Below are 24,277 nucleotides of genomic sequence, written 5' to 3'. Positions count from 1 at the left end.
TGAGTATGGTTTGTCTGCAATAAATCATGTTGCTGTGGAGACTCAAGGATGCTTGACTGGCTCTGCTCTACTGTTGGCTGCTAAATGAAACCTGTGTACTCCATGACTGAATTCTCTAGCATCTTTGGTTTCCAGAGGGGCAGAGTTAAATGTTGCCTGCCTAAGAAATCCTCAGCTGAATAGCAAAGCATAGAAACTCAAGCTGCAGCCAGCAGTCACTCACCCCTTTTTTTTTCATGACAGTCACCAAGAGTGGAACAGTGATAATCTCTTTTGGTAACACTGCTATGACTATTGCATCAGGAAGACTACTATTAAGGATGTACTCAGGAGTTTCTGATCTTCCAGTGTGTGTGTGTACATAACACAACAGATACAAGTCTCTTGGCTCTCCGCGTTTAGGAAGTAGAAGGCATAATGTCACCAGCATGGGCTAGACTGAAGTGTTACTCATAAAATCCACTGACATCTCTGCTTCCAACTGTCATGTTATTGATAACACATTGCTGTTCAAAGGGGTTGTTCAAGTGTTTAGGGTTAAAGTTGTGGGACATATTTTCAGTTGATGTAAGCTGGCCAGGTGTCCATCAATAGACCTATACTATTACAAGTTTTTGGTGGCATGGTTCTGCCTGAAATCCTCTGGTCTTAAAATTGTCGGAGAAATACTTTTGACATAGCAATTTAGGAAAGCTAATTAAAGAGTACATGGCTTTCACTGATGACTTGGACGTGTCATGCTGAATGCACCTGTCTAAAGATGTTGAGAGGTTTTAGACTTGTTCTCTATTTGGATGGGAAAAGAACCTTGGCAAAAGCCAAGGACACCTTGGTAAACATCTCCTTACAAAATCCATAAACTCATTTTAACACCCTCGGTGATCTGACAGCAAGGAAATTCTTGATAGGCACCACTCAGATCTCACTATTGCATCTTCTACTTTGTTGTATTCAAAGCAAATAAGGATTTGTGTTTGAACAGTTTGGGGTAGAACTGTTCAGTAATTTACTTTTAAAACAATGACTAAAAGGGAAAGCTAAAGGTAAATCTCAGGTAAGCAAGCAAGGAATTAGCTGCATCAGGCTGCCAGAATTAAGTCACAGCAGTGAAGTCCAACAAGGAGCAGGAGTACTTCTTTCAATCTCAGGAGCAACCATATGCCTAATTGTATTGTCAACGCAGTGTAGCATTGGATCTGCTAGCAGCAGACATGCCAAGTTTTGTGTCTTGCCTTGAGTAAAGTATGCTATTTACTAAATGAAAATGCATAGTCACACTCACTTATGCATACTTTAAGCTGAAAATATTTTCCACTGCAGCCAGCGAAGGTGAGGAGTAACCATGGAACTGCACAGAAAGTAGTCAGTGGGGAATGTGGAGACTATTGAGAGCAGAGGGAATGATATACAGAGGGTATGAGGAGGTCTGGTGTGGATAAATATTAGTGTCTGAGAAACACCTGAGAACAAGCTGGACAGAAGATTACTGGTAAAATGATTGAAAACTTGCTGAAAGAAATCTCAGGTGAGTGTAGAGAACCTGCTAAATATTGAAGAAGCTGCTGGAAAATTGCTCTGTCACCTTTCAGCTCTTTTCTGCTGGGTGGTACTGCCATCTACTCCCCCTTTCTTACTTTGGACTAAAAAGAGACAACTTCCTTGTTTCTTTTTCAACAAATATCATTCCTAATGGCCAGAACCCTTAATTGCAAGCAGTTGTTGCCAACACACTGAATATAAACTTAAACAAAAATGTTACCAAATGCATTTGATATATGCTTCCTGGCCAGTCTTCAGGGCAAAATTTCCTGTTGACATTTCCTTCCTTTAAAATTCTAGTTGCTTAAGTTTATAACTTAAAATATCTGTCATGTAATAGGCATTCTCATTAAATGGTTATTATTTTTAATTAAATGCTGAAATCCTGCCTGAGAATCAACAAATAGTTTTGAATTTTCAGGCTTTTCTTAGGGTGCTTAAGTAAGATCTCAGCATCGTAATTTTTGACAGGTCTTTTTGAAAATCCCAGTGTGTATAGTGCTATCTCAGCCAAATTAATTCCTAGAGTAATTCAGTTTGATTCATTAAGGATTTAGCCCTTGTGAGATTGTTTTTGGCATGTCCATTGCCTTGGAGACATAACTGTAGAATTAAGTGTGTGGAGACTTTTGATCACCTACAAATTAAATTTTATCATTACTAGTGGCACTATCGTTTTCCAAGTATTTGATGATTTGTGTAATAGTGTCACTATGCTTTAGAGATGGGAATTTCATATATGTGCCTTTTAAGATGTTGGGTCTTTTTCATATTAATCTCTAGAGCAACAATTTTCCAGCTCTGAATAAGGCATAAATCCTAACTTTACCTACCAATGTTTTCGAAATACTAGATGTTAGAACTTTTTTTAATGAGTCCTTATTCGCTTTTCTCTCTCCTTTTCATGGGGCCAGGGGCAAGGAGAGAAGGTGAAAACCAGCTCTGTTGAGGGATGGGTAGGCAAGCTCCCATCCTACTAAACTCAGTGGGAGGATTGCTACTGTTGTGAATAGGGATCTCTCTGATGCACACAGCTCTCCTGTTAGATTCAGCAGGTATCCCAGCAAGTCAGTACAAGCTTTGAGCAGAAATGCATAACAGGGAATGAATGCATTTCTAAAATATTCCTTTCTTTTTTATTCTTTTAAAATTACATTGCCTATAGAAGGCACCAGATAGGACATACAGTCTGATCTGTAAGTCTTTGTGAGTAACTGCTGAGATTCTTGGTAAAAACACACAACAGAAAAGGAAGAATGCCCTAATAAAAGCCCTTTAATTTCCCTTCTCCCTCATTTTTCCTCAGAGTGCCTTTATGTTCTTTTGATAGAAGAAAACTGGAATTAAATATTGAAAAGAGTTAAAAAAATGGGAAACCTCTTTTCTCAGACTCATAGAAAAAAAGATTTTAAATCCATGAGACACTATTTTGACCATATAACTTGAACTTCTGCAAAGTACAGGACATGGAATTTGGCCTTGTCAACTCTGTAAAGATACCAATAACCTGTGCTGGACTAAGGTATAGCTTACAGAAAGACATCTTATTCAGAGACACCAGAACACAGAGAATCCACTACTTTGTCTGACAGTGTATTTCATTTGTTAGGTTATTCATATTGTTAGAAAGTTGTGCCTCATTATTAATAATATCAGATCCAGCCGTTGCTTTGGAAATAGGTACCGTTTATGTACTTTGCTATGTGAGCAATTGTGAACTATTGCTCCAAGTCTGAAGCCTTAGTTTGAAAATGTCAGTGCAGCAGATTATCCATTCAGGTCAGGATTTATGGAGATCCTGTGGGGTGCCAGTTTCTGTTAATTAGCGTGGGAGTCGGAAGCCAAAGAAAACCACAGGATCCTCCTGTCCAGCTGTTGGAGAAGAGAGTCTTCTTTTCTTCACACTGGTGCTGAGCTTCTCCACTCCTGGAGACTCTGTCATTACCAAATCACAAAAAGCTGATGCTTTCTCCCTCATCTAGTGAAAATGGTTCTTCTGGCAGATTTGCAGCCCACTGAAACAGCTTTCTTGTGTAACTGCCTGCTGCCTTGCAGTGCTGAGGGAGAGGAGGTAAAAAATGAGGTTATGATTGGCCCAGAAACAATGAAGTTTTGAATGACAGCATCTACCTGATTCCTAGAACCTGTATTTAAGAGCCCCAATGGGGAAAATACATTTTTCAAAGCAAAGGGGAAAATGTATTTTATAGGCAGTTGTGCATGGCCTAAGATCCCTAAAGGAATAATTGACTTCTACAAATCAGAGAAGAAATGTATTTTTCAGACTATAGTTTAGAAGCAAAAGGAGGAAGAGGAAATCACTTTTTCCATAGCTGAAAACCAATATGTTTTTCAGGTGGCTCTTTGGAGTGTAGTGGGAAACAATTATTTTCCTAAAGAAAAAGGAAGCAAAATAGATATATTAGGAAAGTGCTAGTAGAAATGGAGTGAGAAAAGACTTCATCCTGAACTGGTATATGAGGACTCACCTGAACACCACAGAGGTGATGGGGGTACTAGGCAGCAGTAGCTCGGGGCAAATCAAAGAGACCTCTTATCTGTCATGGTTTGACACAATTCAGCATAGCACAGGAACTGCTCCATACATGCTCTGCTTGAGATAGCCTGAGACACAAACATGGAGAGGAAGGTTGCTCAGACTCATTTGTTGTGCTTTTCTGTGTAGTGAGAACACATGAGAGAGTAAAGTATAATCCACTAAGTGTATGGTGTTGAGGAAGATGCTATCCTCCCAAAGGGAAGATGGAAAATGGTTACGATCTGTTGCCCCCAAAAATTAAAGCATCTCAGGTGCACCCCATGAGCTCTGAGTTGCCATATCAGTATTACTTCCAGCCTGTTTTTTAGTGTGCCTGTGTCCTGGTTTCAGCTGGGATAGAGTTAATTTTCTTCCTAGTAGCTGGTATAGTGCCGTGTTTTGGATTTAAGATGAGAATAATGTTGATAACACACTGATGTTATAGTTGGTGCCGAGCTGTGCTTACACAGAGTCAAGGAGTTTTCAGCTTCTCATACTGCCCTGCCAGAGGGGAGGCTAGGGGTGCACAAGCAGCTGGGAGGAGACACAGCCAGGAGACCTGACCCAAACTGGCCATGGGATATTCCAAATCATATGATGTCATGCTGAATAATAAAACTGGGGGGAGCTGTCTGGGGAGTGGCTGCCCACTACTCAGGGATGGGATGGGCATTGGTCAGAGGATGGTGAGCATTGTTCATCACTTGTTTTGTCTATTCTTATGTCATTATTATTGTGTTCCCTTCCTTTTCTGTCCTAGTAAACTGTCTTTATCTCAACCCATGAGTTTTACTTTTTTTCCGATTCTTTCCCCCATCCCCCTGAGGGGGGAGTGAGCGAACAGCTGTGTGGTGTTTAGCTGCCTGACACAACTGTCCTTTTTGGTGTCCAATGTGGGGCATGAAGGGTGGAGATAATGACAGACCTGACCAGAGTGTGTTAAAACAAATTTGTTATAAGCATTCTTTCTATTAGTTTAATAGTTGCTGGTCACAATGTTGATTTATTGGCTCTTAGAGTTGTTGTGCTTGTTCTCAGAGTTGTGTTATGTAACACCTTCCTTGCTGTTTATGTTCCCTGTTGTGCTGTTTATCGTCTCTGGGGACTGGATTAAGGTTATCATTTTGCTGTACTGTGTAAGACTGGCTTATGATATGATAAAATTACTGGTCATGAGACTAATCTGGTATTTGTACTCAGCATTGCTGTCATCTCTGTACTTTGGGAACCATCTCTTGGAAACTATTAATAATTACACTCTTTACCTTTTCTCTTTGGAGAGTCAATCTGTGGGGGACACAAGGGAGGACACTTTCCACCACTCCTTTCCCTTTCCCATCTCCTCCAGGTTAGTTGCAATAGCCCTTGAGAATTTTTAATATCCTTGGGACATTCAAACCAGCATGTTCCTATTGCTACATCTCCTGAATGTTTCAGGTCTTGCTTAAGGTTAAACAACTATTTAAGACTACCAGCCAGAGATCTGCACCAAGGCTGGATAGTTATGAGTGGTAGTGTGTGTGGGATAGTGTGGGCAAGTACCTAGGACAGTGGACATGTCCAATATTTTGGACTTTCACCCCTGAACAAGTGCAGAGTCCTGAAAATCTAATGAAATATTTGGAAAAAGTATGCTGTTGCCCTGTCAGTTCTAGAGACACAAATCACTTCAACGTGCTGGGGCCTGGCCCATGCCTACTGAGCCCTGTTCAGCACTATTCAGTACTCTCAAGGGGAAAAGAAGGTATCTAGATCTGATGACAAAATGACAGTCACTGCAGCCACTCCAACCACCGTGACAGGCACTGTAGCTGATCCAGAAAACCAACCCATGCCAGTATCAGTCACCCCTATACAGAAGAAGAAATATTGGATGCGAAAATCAGCTTGTTTAGTAAGGGAAGAAACTCTTAATAAAAAGGGGAAGGAGGAAGAAATGAACAAATCAGGCTACTCTGAAGCAGGGCCATCATGAGAAGAGGAGGAGGAAGAGGCAGTACTCACAGGTAACCACCTGATCCCTATCCCTGAGTAATCTGTGAGATATGTGAAAAGATTTCAGTTGTCATCCGGAAGAACACATTGCCATCTGCCTGCTCTGATGCTGAGATAATGGAGCCAGTAGCCCCTAGGGTTTTGGAGTCGGGGATACAGAGGATCCAAGGCCCGCTATACTCCAGCTGAAAAAGAGATATTGGCAATATATGAAGGAGCTCGAGCTACTTCAGAAGTGTTGGTACTGAACCACAGCTCCTCCTGGCACCTCAGCTGCTGGTGCTGGGCTGGATGTTCAAAAGGAGGTTCCCCTCTACGCATCACGCAACTGATGTCATGTGGAGTAAGTGGGTCACACTAATCGCACAACGGGCTTGAATAGGAAACCCCAGTCTCCCAGGAATCTTGGAAATGATCATTGATTGGACAGAAGGCAAAGATTTAGGAATATTGCCAGAGGAGGAGGTGATGCATGCTGAAGAGGCTCCACTGTATAATAAACTACCAGAAAATGAAAAGCAATATGCACTGTTCACGTATGGGTCCTGTCATATTATAGAAAAGCATCAGAGGTGGAAGACTGCTGTATGGAGTCCTATACAAGTTGTAGGAACTGCTGAACCAAAAGGTGAATTGAGTCAGTTTGCAGGAGTGAAGGCCATACAGCTGGCTTTAGATATTGCTGAGTGAGAAAAATGGCCAGTGCTCTATCTCTATACCGACTAATAGGTGGTTGCAAATGCTCTGTGCAGGTGGTTACATCAATGGAAGCAGAGCAACTGGCAGCACAGAGGCAAACCCATCTGGGCTGCTGCATTATAGCAAGATATTGCTGCCCAGATAGAGAACCTGGTAGTAAAAGTACATCACATAGATTACCACATACTCAAGAGTTGAGCCACTGAAGAACATCAAAACAACCAGCAGATGGATCAGGCTGCTAAGATTAAAGTAGCTCAGGTGGATCCGGACTGGCAACATAAGGGTGAATTATTTATAACTTGGTGGGCCTATGACATCTCAGGCCATCAAGGAAGAGACACAACATATAGTTTAGTTCATGATCGAGGGGTGGACATGACCATGGACACTATCACACAGGTTATCTTGAATGTGAAAAGTGTTGCAGTCAAGAAAGACAAGCAGTTAAAGCCTCTGTGGTATAGAGGAGGATGACTACAATATAAATATGGGGATGTCTGGCTGATTGACTATAGCACACTCCCACAAACCTGCCAAGGCAAGTGCCATGTGCTTACAATAGTGGAAGTAACCACTGGATGGATGAAAACATAACCTGTGCCCCATGCCACCACCCAGAACACTATTCTGGGCCTTGGAAAACAAGTCTTATGGTGACATGGCACCCCAGAAATAATTGCATCAGAGAATAGGACTCATTTCTGAAACAATCTCATAGACACCTGGGCCAAAGAGCATGGCATTGAGTGTGTATATCACATCCTCTATCACGCACCAGCCTCTGGGAAAATGGAACCATACAATGGACTGTTAAAGACTACTCTGAGAACAATGGGGGATGGGACATTCAAATATTGGGATACATATTTAGCAAAAGTCACCTGGTTAGTCAACACTAGGGGATCTGCCAGTTGAGCTGGTCTTGCCCAATCAAAACTTGTCTGTACTGTAGAAGGAGATAAAGGCCCTGTAATGCACATAAAAAATGTGCTGGGGAAGACAGGCTGGGTTATTCCTGCCTTGGGCAAAGGCAAACCCACCCATGGGATTGCTTTTGCTCAATGACCTGGGTGCACTTGGTTTGTAATGCAGAAGGATGGGGAAGTCCCATGTGTACCTCAAGGGGATTTGATTTTGGGTGAGAATAGCCAATGATTTGAATTATATGATGTTAATTGTTCTATAATACTGTATGTCATCAGTGCTATGGTTGCTATACGCCATATCAACGGTATTGCAGTAAAAATTACCCAGATTAATGAAGAACGAATTCTGATGAAACTGAGCAAAGTGCAGCGATGATAGAACTGTACAAGTACAGCGATGATGGAACCAGAACTGGCTTTATCTTGGAACAACACTCCAACACCACACACCATCTCTCTTGCCCTGAAGGACTGTTATAACAGATGGAGACCAAAGACATGGACTAAATAAACTCAACTGGCATTTTAGAGGGATGGCACATAGACTAAGTGAATGATATCTGCATGTATATATCAAAAGATGGGAAAGGTGGTGGTGATTCATTGGAATGTATTGGAAAGTGTGGGACCTGGGCATGACTTAGATGGTATAGAATAAGAGGTGGATATTGTCCTGGTTTCAGCTGGGATAGAGTTAATTTTCTTCCTAGTAGCTGGTATAGTGCCGTGTTTTGGATTTAAGATGAGAATAATGTTGATAACACACTGATGTTATAGTTGGTGCCGAGCTGTGCTTACACAGAGTCAAGGAGTTTTCAGCTTCTCATACTGCCCTGCCAGAGGGGAGGCTAGGGGTGCACAAGCAGCTGGGAGGAGACACAGCCAGGAGACCTGACCCAAACTGGCCATGGGATATTCCAAATCATATGATGTCATGCTGAATAATAAAACAGGGGAGTTGGCCAGTGGGTGGCAGCCCACTGCTCAGGGACAAGCTGGGCATCAGTCAACAGGTGGTGAGCAATTGCATTGTTCATCACTTGTTTTGTCTATTCTTATGTCATTATTATTGTGTTCCCTTCCTTTTCTGTCCTAGTAAACTGTCTTTATCTCAACCCATGAGTTTTACTTTTTTTCTGATTCTTTCCCCCATCCCTCTGTGGGGGGAGTGAGTGAACAGCTGTGTGGTATTTAGCTGCCTGACAGGTTAAACCATAACAGCATGTGAACTCCTTCCCTGTTAAAACTATCCTACATTTTTGGGTGGAAGGTGAGTGACTGGTTGCTGCTCACTTCTGCTGTCCTCAAAATGACAAGAGGTGTGGTTAGCATCTCTTGGTCACTCTTCCTTCTTACAGTCATTAGGGTGCTCTTCAGCCAGGTCCTTTGACAGCGTTTCCTCACAGGCAGGTTCAAATGTACTCACGGTGATTTGTCTCTCTAACGGTAGGAGTCAGTTCTTGTTTCCAGCCACAGCTAGATTAAACTCTACATCTTTCCTGTTCTGGTGCTGCCACTAGCTGCTTCATTGTTGCTATTGGCAGGTGACATGGAAACTGCAGTTACAGTCCGGGAAGATATTCTTTGCTAGTTTTGGTGGTAAAGCACTAACTAGCAATGGGAGAAATTGCTGCCGTGTTATGATTTACATTCTTTGTGTCTGACCGTCTCTCCTGGTGCCACCTTTGTCTATGAGCATGGGGGTGACCCCTTCATTGTGGCTAGCCCTTGAGATAATGCTGAGACTTACTTAATCATCAGTTCCTTTCCTGCCACAGCAGCTGCTGCACTGCGGTCTTAATAAAACTGCTCCATAGTGATATATGTATGTCCAAGACATAATCAGGGCTCCTACTATGCGTATTGTCATTGCCAGAGAGATTTCTTCACTAGAATACCCTTCTGATGGCTGATCATGCTCACCGTTTGTGGCACCTGTCAGTGATAATTCAGCAGCTCCTGCTGATGAGACAAAAAGTCAGGTCCAAGATAGTTAATAACAGGGCCACTGCAGCAGCAACAGAGTGGGCATGGCAGAAGAGTCAGGCCTACATAACTATTTACAGAAAAAAGAAATTAGACTATTCAGTGGCAGAGCCAGAATTGGACAGTGTAGTGCTTGGCGCTGGTTAAACACCAATCAGATATTAACAGCTAAAGTAACCTACACTCTTTTTATCTGCATTTATCACTAAACCAGCATTTACTATTGTTATAACTCTTCATTAAGCCCTTTCCATGTTCTGCAAGGCTTTTCAAATTCGAGCAGTACTTCAGTGGTTGTTAATGGTTATCATCTGAAACCATTAGTGGGTTATCAAACCATAGGGTAGTTTAACCAAGAAGAAAAGGCAAGTGAGTTGTAGTGATGAAGCACAGAACTGAATGGGAAAGTTGATGTAGGAAGGCAGAAGGTGGGGTGAATGCTTCATTAGTGACACACTGTAGGTAAGGCAGTACTTGGACCACGCAGATACTAATCCCTTCTTTACAGATTCTGGGATTTCAGGTGAGCTATGTCTTCCCTAAATACAGTTCATTGCTGTCTTCATTTTAGAGGTCTTGAAATGCTGTCCCCCACTTTCTACAGACCATATCTCCTACTGCAGGTGGGAACATGTTTTTAAATCAGTGTTGTCCACACAGCCTAGGAGATGACTGCGACTCCTTATGTGGTCTGGACTGAGTTGCTTCTCTTGCTGCTGCTGCTTGTCAAAGGGAATACCATCACCTGTCCATTCAGACTGGGATTCTCATAATCATCTTTGAAAAAGTGCCCCAAATACAACAAAGTACCCTCTCTCCTCCCCCTCCCTCTACTACTGTCTGTACTCACTAGATTTGATGAGACTTGGTATTTCTGCCACTACCCCTTGTAGAAGAGAACAGAACAGAAGAAAGCAGCATAATGCTATCTAAGTATGATGTGAACAGAACACATTTATTTATGTCTGTTCATTAATTAGACTGCTGTAATGCAGCCAGTTTCTCCTCCGGTTTTTGAATAGGAGTAGCGTGGGTTTTCATTCATCTAACAACGATTTTATGACTTGCAGTATGGCATAGAGTAAAGTCTCAGAAGATAAACCTGTCAGCCTGCCTTCTTTGGTGGCTTGAGTTTCTGGACACACAGGGATAGAGAGAGCCCAATGGAGAAATAAACAGGGATTGTTTGGGTCTTGGCTATAAACAAGGAGCCAGGAGCTCCTTCTGTCTGGCTTTGTGTGTCTGCATTATTCTTTCTAGTGCCTACTGGATACTGAAATCAAAGCAAAATTTCAGCAATCCAGAGGAAAGAGAATGCATAGAAAAAGGGCACCAACAGAAGAGCTGGTAACACTTCTTTACATATTTAAAGGCCAAAAATAGCCTTGGTCTGACTTCTTATGTATTACAGACAGCTGCATTTCAGTCAAGTATTTCACCACTGAATTCAGGAGCTACCAGTATAAACCACCTTTCAAAGCATATTTTCCACAAAGGAAACAAGAGATGTAAATCTGGTACCCTTCATAGTCTGTTCCAATGGTTAATCACACTCACTGTGCTCTATTTCTCATTTGAATTCATCTGGCTTTAACTCCCATTCACTGATTCCTGTTATGACTTTCTCTGCTAGATTGGTTTAATTTTACTTCCCACATCCTGTTCCTTTCAGATTTATTGGCCAAGTTATTCTAAAAATAATATAAAAGCAACAACAGTCTGCAGAGGGAGAGAGGGGGAAAGAGAGATAGGAAGACAGAAGGAGAGAGAGAGAGATGGAGAGAAAGCAAGCAAGCAAGCACTCTCTCTCTTCATGTTTTCCTGATGTACAATTCATTGATCTGTCGTGATAGTATTCAGGGCAGTGAAATCTAAAGTTAGTGTCATGAGTCAAGATTAACAATGTCATAAGAAGACTGATTAGAGTATGTCACATCTGTCACTTGTAATGCTTATCACATCTGTCACTTAGAAATGCTCATCTTAGAGTAGCTCAGGAAGGTTGGCTTCTGGGCAGTCATAAGGTGAAAGTATAAAAAAATAATGATAATTACTATAATGATCTCTAAGATCAGGTCTTATATCCTTGCATTTGTAAATATTTTTCAAAGTTTTTTTTTTTTTTTTTTTTCTAAAAGCCAAGTATTTTTTAAAACATGACTTTATGCAGGGCAGAACAAACTCATGAAGTTTTTAAACACAACTGTCCTACACTAGTCCCAAATCATGTTCACTGCCCTAATTCCCCCTTATCTGATAGGTTTCTTGACATGATGTGCTTTCCTTGTGTAACCAGGACTCAGGATATCCCATGGAACAGAGCCATTCTGCCAAATCTTGTCTCTGACTACATGTGAATCTAACCATCTTCTCTTGATCTCTGACCTCAGGGTAGTGGTGGAAGGGCACACCTGGAGAATAACCCTCCAGTACTTCTGTCTATAACAATTTTAGTTCTTCAGGTACTGGAAGAGACTGTGAGATAAGCTGTGTATTTTGCTACTGTCATGTGCATAAGCAACCATATGCACTTCAAACAAGAGTCCAATGACAATGGCTCTGTTATCTTTGAAAGCTTTTAATGAGCTCCATATGTCTAACAATCTGCAGCACAAATTTGAGGCACAAATTAAAATGTGGCTTTTTTTTTTTCTCAAGGACTCATTGGCTTATTACTATGGACCATGTTCTGAATGCTGTTAGGACACTGGGAGGTGGATATCTCTGGGTAGTGTGACTGGTTCCTAGTCTGAATCCTGTATCAAGCCAAGGTTTGCAGGGATAGGTAACAGCTTTTATTAAACCAGCTGTTGGAGAAAGTAGAGGAGATGTCAGGAGCACAAACTCTGCTGCCAAAACTTGACTATATTTTCCCCTGCCTGTATTAGGTGGCTTAATAAGGCCTCTCTGCAAAACTTTTTAGTCCTATACCTTCAGATCATTATGGCTTCAGTAATAAGGGTGCCCGTGAAAAGAACTGAGAAGGTCACATTAAGTCACTCTTATAATGCTGTAAACATCTAGTTTTGCATAAAAATAGACTAGTGGTATCATTACTAGAGATAGGTTTAGAGCAGTGATTGTTTTCTCTGTGCATTTTTGCAAGACTTTGCATTTGGAACCAAATTTTGTTTCCTGAGCTCATCTACAATCACAACAAGGTGGAATTCTATTTTGCATATCTTACAACACTGTCATGAATAGCCGCAAGCTGTGCATGATTACTAGCTTAGAGTAGGTTATTTCAGCACTGTACCAATCTACCTGGAATTTGATACAACAGTTACTGGCCAAGTCTTCTCTACTGGCAGCAAAGCTTCGTTGTTGCTGCAGCCACCTTCAATCACAGCATCCCAACTTCAAACTTCCGGAATATTAAAGGCTTCTTACAAAAGAAGACTTTGATTAATTCAGTGATGCATTAAGGACAGGCTGATGCCTTGCTCAGAAAATGATCTGTAGCTCTGCAGCTGAGAAGTGATGAAAAGGAATGATCAAGCTCTCTTTGTGTTATGTCCTTGCAACATTGCTGTATTTAAGGTTCCTCATCCTCATGACTTAACCAAAGTCACAAACAATGCAGAGTTAGCCAAGGATGTCCATCAGTCTGGAAGAATGTTTGGTTCCTTCAGGCACAAAAAAGGCCACAGGTATTCAAGCAACTGGCTTCCTTGCAGTGGTAGTAGTAGCAGGTTTTTTTCCTATGTTTTTCATAGAAGGGAAACTGGTGAAATCTGGCTATTTTACTTGGGCATTTAGCTTCAGTCAAAGGCTAAGTGACCTCTCCTGCTTCTTGTCGATAGGGTGAAATAACCCCAATTTGCTTTATAGTAGAAATTGCCTTGAGATTATCTAATGAAGGTATTATTATCATTATTATGAAGTGAATGGGAAAAGCATTTGGATAATTGGCAGAAGAGAAAATGAGAACAGTGAACAGTTACAACACTGAGGCCCCTTGGCAACAGATACCTTCTTAAGTGTATCTGAAACAGGCAGCTCCCTTGATCAGTACAGACCTCTCTGCTGGAGAGGCAGCTTCCTCTAGAAGTGTAATTGTGAATTTAAATGCACAGGAACCAAGAAACAGAAATAACAAGTTTCTTGATTTCCACCCCTCCCACTGGCTATATATGCATTTACTGCTAATTAACTTAGAGGTATAGACCACATTGCCTGGCAGAAATTTGTTTCCTACTATTTGTTAGGCTGAATAGCAAAGAAACAACTTTTCCCATTTGCATTAGCATGTCCTTGTTTTGTTCTGTTGGTAGTTATGTTGGTTTGGTTTTTTTAAAATAGTTGATTTTACTACTAGAAAAATATGTCTAGATTCCTCTAAAGAGGGAATATCTTTCTCCCATTCTACTGAAACACAGGTGTAAAAGTTGGAGCAAATATTTTAGGGTAAATGCTTAGAGCAGCCTCGGGCCCTGTCTCTACACCTGCCCCTTCACTCTTAGGAGTGGTGTAATTGCACCAGGCAGGCGAGAGCCTTTCAGTGCTGCTCTGTCCAGGGAGGGCGATGTGTGGTGTGAGATCAGCTACCCTCCTGGGGTGCTGAGTTGGGTCCCTGCTGCCACTTGTGATGCTGTTCTCCATCCAGGGAGGCTCCAGGTGAGACACTGTGGATACATATCCAGTGCGTTTTTGCTTGTCTATTTTCCTTTTTGTTTTGCTTTAGTTTTTTTTAACCTTTAAACACAGGGCTCAAGTGCCTTTTATTTATTTTTTGTTATACTCTATTCCACCTGGCCTCTGGCTGTTGTGCCAGGAGGTCATAGAGCTCCCCTGGGTTCTACATCATGTCATCCAGCCTTTTGCAGGTCTCTCCAGCACCATCCCAAGGAGTCTAAGAGGGAACCAGCGGCACCTGTTTAGACAACTGAATTTCTTTCCCTGAGCGTTGTTCTGGCATCATGTTTATTCTCCCAAAACATTTCTGTTAGTTTCTCTCACTGGCATAGTTTTCAGGGACTAAAGTTTTCTATAGAAAATAAAAGAAAAAGCAACCTGATCTCAGTATTTATTCTTATAAGAAAATATAGGTTTTTATTCGTGGTAGGGGTATTGTTTATAAATGGGGGATGGGAAGGGACTTAGCATGCAAACCAACTATACATTCCTTTTCTCCTCCTCCTTTTGCATTCTTGTGATTTTTGGTATTCAGAGAGCCTTTGTTGTCCAGTTGCATGTTATTATGCTCCTGGCTGAAACATCAAAATGGAGGACAGTAAATTTTGGCTGTTGTAATGAGATAGGAAGCATGATCGAATGTGTGGGGACTGAGGCGCTGCATGATAGCTGCTGAAATGACTGCTAGGGAAGGCAATTTTCTACTTCATGTTCCTTTTCTCCATTCATACTCATCTATATAGACTGTAAGTTCTTGCCATGTTTCCATGAATCTACACAATGCCTTATACAACATCGCTTCAGTCTCAGTTGGAGCCTGTAGAACCCCTTGTCAGAACATATAATAAATACCTACAAACAAATGATAATAAATTCTAATAACAGTTAGTGCCACATGAGGATATCACAGAGTCACTGATTGTTCTTTCATTACACTGAGAAACAGAAACATTCAGGCAATCAACACAGTTTGTTCAAGACCTGGCCATCAGCACTAATAATGTCACTTGTTGCCCAACGTAAGCAGCAACCTGCCAGAGGAGGAAAGGGTAAATAGCTACAACCCACCTCTGAAGTGACCCAAAATGACACAGCCCAGATCATTTTTCCATGTGAAAATTTCAGGTTTTTTTTGTTTGTTTTTTTTTTTTTTTTTTTTTTTGTGGGTGTTTTTTTGTTTTTTTTTTTGTTTTTTTCCTGAAAATAAACCACTGTTAAAATAAACCATAAATGCCACAACCCTCATGGCTCTCATTTGCCTCCTGCAGTCTGATCACACGAATAAAGTATGAGAGCATGAAGCAGCTCTCCAGTCAAGCTGAAAGAGGAGGAGCTGACAAGCCAGGGAAATGTTCCCCTGTAACCTTGAACTTGTATTCACTTCCCTCTGAAAACAAGATGTCTCAAGGCAGACAGGGGTGGAGGTGAAGTACTTCACAACATCAATACCATGTTATAAATACCTCAGAACTGTGGTAGCCTGAAGGTTTTGTGGGCTCCATGGAATTTAAAATCAACCTACCACGGAGCATTTCCTTTTTACACTGAAAAAAAGAATTAAAAAAATCCAAGTTCAGCTTGTTGCAATTATAAATCGTTGGAAAAAGAGGGCTAAACAAAGGAATAACTCTTGTTTGGTGATTCAGTGCTTCAGCTGATGGAGAGCTGAGCCAATAATCTGGGTGATACTCTAGAGAACAAGGGTAGGGCTGAGGAGCTATACTCAATTCCTGGCACATCCACAAACTGTATAATACTGGACAAGTCAGTAAGTCTGATTTGTGCCTGAGTATATCCTTTCTGAAATGTACACACTCTTTCCCTACTTTACAGCATAGCTGTGGGAATAAAAATCTTTAAAGTCTGTTAAAAATGATTTGCACAGGCAGGAGGACATCTTACCGTTCGTGACACTCAGGCATGTTATCAGTTATCAGATGGAGGAAAAGGAGGTATGACACCAAAACTTGGTCTCTTCACCCTTTATATGCTCAGTAGTGTTCAGCACATGATAAAGTGCCTGGAAAACCAGGGCGATTCTGGAATCCTTGTGAAGAGCCTGTGTATGAAGATGAATAATCTTCCTGTGAGAGCTTGAGCCTCTTGGTATTTTTCTTCAGCTTTTCTTGCAACCATCCTGAGAGAAAAAGGGTTAAAATAAATACAAATAAATACTTAAATCCTCAACTTCTCTGTTAGAAGAAGGAATGGAGAGAGAGACAGATTTCACGAGAGCTCAGAAAACGTAGACATGGGTGAGAGCCATACAAAGGCAGGGAGATAGTAAACAATATGAAAAATGTTCCTATCTCTCATGGCTTGAGGGGCAGATGGGCTCCAAGAGCCCCACTGCTTGGTTTCATTGCTGTACACAGGGTCATGAAAAGACAAAGCCATGCCCCCAGCAGGGTTATTAATTGAAGACCAAGGGAAGAATGAAGAGAGATGGGGTTTAATAGAAAACATCAGGAAAAAAATAGTGAAGTAAAAATTTTTCCATGCCCCACCCTGGAGTTTATTATCGTTTTTGTCCCAAGTAAGAGGAATAAGGATAGAAGGCTTCCTGGAGAAGAATGAAAAAAGACAGATTAAAGATTCTGGAGATTCTGAGTGTGGGAATGACATGCTAAATCCTAAATGCAGCAGTGGAAAACAGATAAATGAGATGGTAAAAATAGAAAGGTTATTAATCAGGTGATTTAGTCAAATCTCTGTTGGAAGAACAAGACAGAAACATTGAAGGTGATAGGATCTTATTTCAAGATAAGGGGAATAGTATTTTGCAGGTACTTAGTTTTTTTCCAAAACTACTTTTAGACAGCAAAATTAGATGAACTGAATCTTATGTGTGGGACAGACAGCAATGTATCGTGCTTAGATCTTCTAAGCCTCAAATCCACATCCAGCCATTAAGCTGTATTGTCGTTTTACATGTTCATAAGTTCTTCCTTCTTTTATCATCATGACCTCAAATGATGTTTCTAAACATGTTATCTGATCATGTAACGGAACTGCGTTCTAAACAGAGATCATGACAGACATTTTCACAATGGAAATGTGGTGAACAAGTCAGTTCTGTTGCCTGTCAAGGCTTTATGGCGTCCAGGAATGGGCACCCACAGTAATTTCAGTGGCTGGTCACCTTATCGGCATACTCAAAGTAGCTAGAACTCATCGGAAAGTGAAACTTGGATTTTAGGAAATTCAGGGACACTTTTATTGACAGGGGAAAGAAAGAAAAGGGTAAGAATAAGTCAATGCAGTGCCTTTTGTCTACATTTAGCTCCTCTAATAAAGACCCCTGAAAAATATGGTTGGTGTCTGTCTGGAGTTCTTATGACAGTGCTGCACAGAAGGCATGTGATGGGAAAATTGAGACAGGTGTCTTAACACAGACCTGCTGCAGATAAAGAGTGGTTAGTAAGCAGGGTGCTAACATGCATCATTCAGATCCATGTAATCAGACCAGACACTTTATCAAATCCCAGATGAACCTAAAGGCTTCACTTTTCTAGGCATCAAAAAAAAAAAAAGAAAAGAAAAGATGCGTGAATGAGAATATATGCACAAAATCAAAACACATGCACCCCCCTGTTGACATGAAAAGGACTAATTAATTATCTAAGTTGTCACATCCCCAGCTATTCTGCATTCTGTCTCACATTCACATTCTCACTCTATCACAGTTAGTTTTTTTAAGGATATAAAGCAAAATTTAAATTAAACACCTATAATGCTTTGTCTGATATTAGTGATCACAACATTTTAAACACAGTGAGGGAATGGAAGAAAGAAAGATTCAGAAAAAAAAGAAAAAAACCCCAAACATAGAGAAGGAAAGGTCAGGGAGATGCATAAAATCTTACAAAACCACACAGTAACAGGGGAAATAAATAAGCAACATGCATGCGTGCACAGACACACACACTCACACTCACAAATCTCTTCTTGGGTTAGTGGTGGTTTACAGATGCATCTAATATTTCTGGTAAACAGAACTACCAACTCTTTTTCTCTAAACTTCTAAACTCATTTCCAAAACAAACAGAGCATCAGGCAGCTGTCCTGCCTGGGTACTCATGTTTAATCATAGGCTGAAGATCAGCCACTTCTAAAAAAAATAAATAACCCTTACCATTTATTTTAGCTCTGGAATTTTATTTTGATTTAGCTGTGCTTTTCTTATCTCATCAGGCTTTTGCATTTATGTCCTTAGCCTGTCCTTATTTCACATTGCTCTCTTGCTCACTGTTTGCTATACTTTGTTGAACTCATGAACAGCATCAGCACTGACATACAGTAGAGTCCAACAGCTTATATTTCCCACTGACTAATGTGCAAGGATTTACTACTTTAGGATCACATGAAACCAAGATAGAAACCAACCCAAGATTTTTCTGCAAAATCTCAAACTTGTTTCTTCAGCCTTTGGTTTGCGCTCACTTTGGGACAAAGAGTATTTCTGTTTCTGTCACAGAGAAACAACATTTGGATAATATACATATTAAAAATAATATTTTATGTAGAGTTTTTTTAAGTGGAGAAACAAATTGCAGTGCAGAATCCCAGGAGATCCAACTGAAATTTTTAAACTGCAGTTAAAAATATAAATAAACACTCCTCCCTGATTTTAGAGTAAAACAGCTCCTTTTTTAAAGAAAAAAAGAACTCCAGATATACAGATATAGTAATGTTAAAAAAAGAAAGAAAAGTGAAATATTTTCACATTAACCAAAAAATTCCCCAATACCTGAACCCAGACCCCACTTTCTATTTCTAAACCAGCTCTGAAGTTTCATAGGCCTTAAAAACACAACTGTGACCATTTAGTCTAGCAACATCTAAAACACCAAACCATTAATTTAGCTTCATAAATCCTGCATCAAACCCAATAACCTGAAGATGAACTAAACTATGTCTCAGAGAAATATTGATTTTTTTTTTTAAGGTTTCCAGAGACAGGTGGTCTACTACAGTGTATGATTTGACAGTTATTTACCTGAATCATTAAATATGAGCACTTTTATTTCCACTTTGAATTTTCTGTTCTCCATCTTCAATCTCCCTGGTTCTCATATGCCTCTCTGAGATTAAACCTCTCAGCTAGATTTGAAAGTTGTCTTCTCTTGTAAACCTTCTCCCTGTTTTGATATACATAGCTATTTCTGAAAATATCCTCTCTATCATCAAAATCTCATGAAATATGATATATCTTGAAGGCAAAACCAAATGTCATAGTGATAATATTTCATAGTGTCTCCAGCTGAAGACAATAATACAATTAAAAAAAAAAAAAAGTTAGCCAAGAGAAAAAGAAATTAAAAAGAAACTTCTAAGCACATCCAAAGAAAGAAAAGACCCTCAAATGCATCCACATCCACTCACTCCAGGGTCCTGCTCACTGCCCTGGCTGTCCTTTGCTGGCTGGGTGCCATCTCCCTGCAGCATCCCAGGGGATGTTCAACCCAGACTGGGCAGAGTAGTGATGCCATGGGTCAACTTCTGACAGCACCAAACCAAATTCAAACTGCTGCCTCTCTTGATCTGAGATCACTCCCTACTTTTAAAACTTTTTGAGTTATGTTGATGTGCCTTCTCAGGTTGACTTCTCTGTTTCAAAAGTAACTTTGAAATTACACACTGATTGTTTAGTCTAGCTGACACTCATTTATTTACTATGATAGATTTCAGCAAACACCCTCCAGAGACTGCTGTGTGTTTTATCTGCACACAGTGTGTGCTTTCAGATTTTCATCTTAACAGGGGTTGTTGTTCAGGCCATTTGCAAAGGATGTTTGGTTGCAGGGGGTGAGCAGGCACCTGCATGTGGCCAAGTGTCATCTGCAGCCTGGCTAAGCACAGGCGGTCTATGGCCTTTAGACATGTTAAAATACAGTTACAGTAGCCATGAGACCATCTGTATAGAGAATACTGATATGTAGTCAAAGGATATTAGTGCAGTATAGTTAGGGCAGGATTTGGCTTCCCTAATATCAGATGCCAAAAAGTTAGTAGTTTAGGTCCAGGCAAGACACATTTTATAGTTAATGGAGAGCAATCAGCATTACTGGAAGATGATTTATCTCAGTTCTCTCAGAAAATCATTTTAGGATGGGAAATTTTTCTTTCTGTTGACTCTGAAAGAATAAAGACTTGCTTTGATTTTGACGAGAAACTGTTAAATGTCTCAAGGGTACTACAAGCTTATGAGCAAAGGTATTTAGAACTGTCTCCTGTTTGGTTCTTTTTTTCATCCTCTATTTTGTTAGCATTTCTTTTTTAGGAATTCTCATGTTTTCTAGATCTTTTGAAAGAAATACACTCAAAAGCAGGCAAATGAGAAGGATTAGTAGGTTTGATCATGAAGTAGGAATATCCTTGGAGAGAAAATTTACCAAGGGAAAAAGGAAAGATGAAACAGTAGGTAAGTGTTAATCCTAGGGTTGTTAAACTGAAAAAAAAGAGCCAAGATTTTACTGGGAATACAAGGGACTGTCTCATATGTGAGCTTCACCATAGGTCAGAGATAGGAGTAATGGTCATAGCACTTCCCCATTACCATTTATAGATTTGCAGGGTATACTGGCTTTTGCTCATTTTTCAAGGAAATTTTCCAATCTCTAATGAAAAGGTGACTTTCTAAGTGTATGTAATACCTACGCATTTGCATTATTTTCCATCAGGTATTTTGCATATAATCAATGTTTAGAACTAGTTTGAAATATGTTTTGTACCCTACATACAGTTTGTTTTGGAACAGCCAACAAAGAAAAAATAGCTTCTTGAGCACATGCAGCCACACATACACAGAAAAACAAAGAGAAACTTGTTACAATGCAGAGGGCCCATACTTTGGGTAAAATCATCAGCTTTGCTTTAAGCTTACATCAGAGCAAGAGAACAAAAGATGGATCATAGCAGTACACTAATCTGATCTTCTTCTGGCTCTTTCTCTGCAAAAAAAAGAGACTGTTTCATAATATGAGAGGCACGCTTTTTCATATCTATCTAACCACTCTTCATCCCAAGCCATGTGGTTCAATTCTGACTTGACATGAGGTCAGCTAAACAGGTGACAGTAGTATATAAGGGATTCACACTCAGGAGAATGGCCTGCTTCAACTCTAATTGCGAGACAGACACACAAAAAGTTTCTGATGGTTTGGGTACCACGACCATCAAAAGCTGGTTGTACTGCATTTTTCTTTCTTTTTTTTTTTTTTTTTTTTTTTTTTTTCCCCCTGCCTCTGGATTATGAAAATGTTCTTTACAACTCATCTGAAACATAATCCTTGCTTTCCTCTTTATTCGGAATGAAAAACCTCAAACCAAATTATAACAAAACACAACACCCTGCTTTCACCGGCTGTATGAGACATTTGGAGACTTGTTAAAATGTCTGATCTTACCTTATAGTAAAGCGCTGCAGACCAGCAGACCAAAACAGAGACCACTCTGAACAAGCAGAGAAATTTACAGGCTTTTCTCTTGGGGGATGGATGGAAAGGATCCTACAGGTCCATCCACATCCTCCAGAAGGGTGAAGAGGAGATGGGCTATCCAGAGGTCCCTCCCCTGAAATAACAAGGGTCCCTCCCCTGGAAGGATACAAATATCTAACCTGAAGAAGGTCTTCTGTTTCTTACCTGCCTGGAGCTGTCCCAGCCCTCAAGAAGTCCAGAGGCTTCCCTTGAATGATTGGTTATTTATTTTCTTGGACACCGCATCTCTGGAGGACACCTACACTTCCCCCAAATCAATAAATTCAAAACCCAACAGTCTACTGTGTATGGTGGACTGTAATTATATCTTAGCTTGATTTGGTTTACAGACAACCATAGCTGTTTTACAACAGGTGAACATCTGAGACCATGGGAACAGAATTCTGAATTCTGAGAATCAACTTGTCCCTCAGACAGAATTATCTTCTCTGTAAACTCATACTCTGAAATAACCATTCCTACTCTTTTTTTTTGTTGTTGTTGTTTTTTGTTGTTTTTTTTTTTTTTTTTCTAAGTGTGTACCACAGGGAGTGGTGGTGGCATCCTCAGAAACAGATCTGGGTAGGGAGTAACATTCATTTTTCTCTCTCCTAGCTGCTAGTCAGGCTGTATAGGGGCAAAAGGCATGTATTTTGCTAAGCAATTGTTACTTCAGAAAGGCATGGGCTTTTGTGTAAAGAGAGGATGGAAAAAGCCAAAAACCCCACAACTGCGTTTTACATGTGCTTCAGGTATGGTTTCATAACAGCCTACTGGAAGCTTTGAGAAAAAAAGATTATAAACACTTGGTTTAATTCTTATAATTTAGGTTGAGTTTTTTGTAACCTTCAGAAAAGCATCATTCTCTTCAGAAAGGATGAATTTGTTTCTTCTTAAACTGCCTAATGAGATGAACGAATATCACACAACAATAATTTCTTCTAATTATAGGAAGTCTAGAATAAATTAAAGTAGAGAAATATCTATTTCTCTTTCCTGTACAGCAGCATTTTCAGTGTTCATCAACATTGCCCCTAAGGCAGAAACAGAGTCATGCATGATCAATTTGTCTTACAAGTCTTCCAAAATAGTTCCCTGTCTCCATTTAGCACTGTCAAGGTTTGTTCTAATCTGCCATTTCAGACAAGATTTAGAGCTTCCACACTTTGATTCTTTGGATGAACGAGGATTAAAGTTTTCATTGCTTGTTTGTAATGAGGCAAGCTGTAGCTCTAATTATGCAACAAATTTGCTGCAGTTAACTCTTGAAAAGAACAACCATGGTCCAGTCAGAGGTTCATTTTGTGTTGATGAGGCCTGTAGTCAATGCAGACAGTGTAAGTTGAAAGTCAATGGGATCTGGGTGCCTAAAACTGATATGGCTTTGAAAAATCCAATGATAATCATTGAATGACTGGAAAAATAGACACGGATAACAGTGACTGCTTAAGGCTAATGTAAGGAAATCCAAATCTCTCTGTGTGTTTTTCTTTGCGTTAATGCTGTTCTGAGATCAGAGGAATTTCATTAAAAGACCCAAGCTAGTTAAGATCTAGCCTCCAAGTAATGCATTAATCAATTTTAAGGGAAAAGAGACCTTTCTGATCACCTGCATTACACAGACAGCAGAAATACTTCGCTTTTTATTAGAACCAATAACTTAATACCAAATTCATAACTTCTAAAAAGATATCTTGTCTTCTTCAAAGGATTCCTATATATGGAAAGTTCATTGGTAAATTGCTCCAGTTTTTAATTCTACTATTATTAAAAATGAGCAACTTATTTTTCATTGATTGTTGTTTGCTTCAGCTTTCAGACTTGGGATTTTTTTCTGTCTTTAATGATACAGCATTAAAAGGACATGTACATTTATGGACAGTATGGTCAGACATGCATACTTCTTAGGTCAGTATTCTTACATCAAGATCCAATTGCTTCTCTACATTCTCTTTCACTAAGTAAATGTAGACTGGATTTTTTCTGATTCTTATTAGAAGAGTATTTTTTCAAGTCCCAGGAGAGAATTTTGGACAGAAAAGAACAGTTGGCAGGTCTTGGTACTTCTTTGGATCACTATTGTGTCCAGTTTGTTATCTCCATATACTAGTCATGAACTTTTTTGACATCACTGTTCTTTCAAGGTGTGGTCCCACAGTTTGCATGTGCAGTCCTCACTTTTCAGTCCCTGATGGATTATGCTTTGCTGTAATACAGTACAGGTTGTTTGACCACAGCAGACCTATAACATTATTGACTCAGTACTGATGGTTGACTATTACTACTAGTTAATCCTAAACTCTTTATATTATAAACAAGGCTTGCAATGATATTTTCTTCCAGTTCATTGACAAAAGCTGCTTGTGAACAATGTGTTAAAAACACTGTAACTAATTTGTGATATCTCAGTGTGCCAGGCATATACATGTGTGTTTCTGTATCTGTGAGCACTTTATAAATATACATTATTTTGT

General features: G+C 40.0%; 1 long non-coding RNA gene across 1 annotated transcript in view; it reads left to right on the top strand.

Moving 5' to 3' along the window:
• Nucleotides 1-1,404: 1,404 nt before the first annotated feature.
• The window catches only part of LOC141921887 (uncharacterized), a 43,184-nt gene continuing 20,311 nt past the window's right edge, over nt 1,405-24,277 (top strand). Inside the window, exon 1 of the long non-coding RNA XR_012622815.1 lies at nt 1,405-1,525. This is a non-coding gene — a long non-coding RNA (uncharacterized LOC141921887). The remainder of the gene's footprint in view (nt 1,526-24,277) is intronic.

This window comes from Strix aluco, chromosome 3 (assembly GCF_031877795.1).
Source record: "Strix aluco isolate bStrAlu1 chromosome 3, bStrAlu1.hap1, whole genome shotgun sequence".
Taxonomy (NCBI): domain Eukaryota; kingdom Metazoa; phylum Chordata; class Aves; order Strigiformes; family Strigidae; genus Strix; species Strix aluco.
Note: the sequence above shows the minus strand (reverse complement) of the source record. Positions and strands in the feature narration are given on the sequence as shown.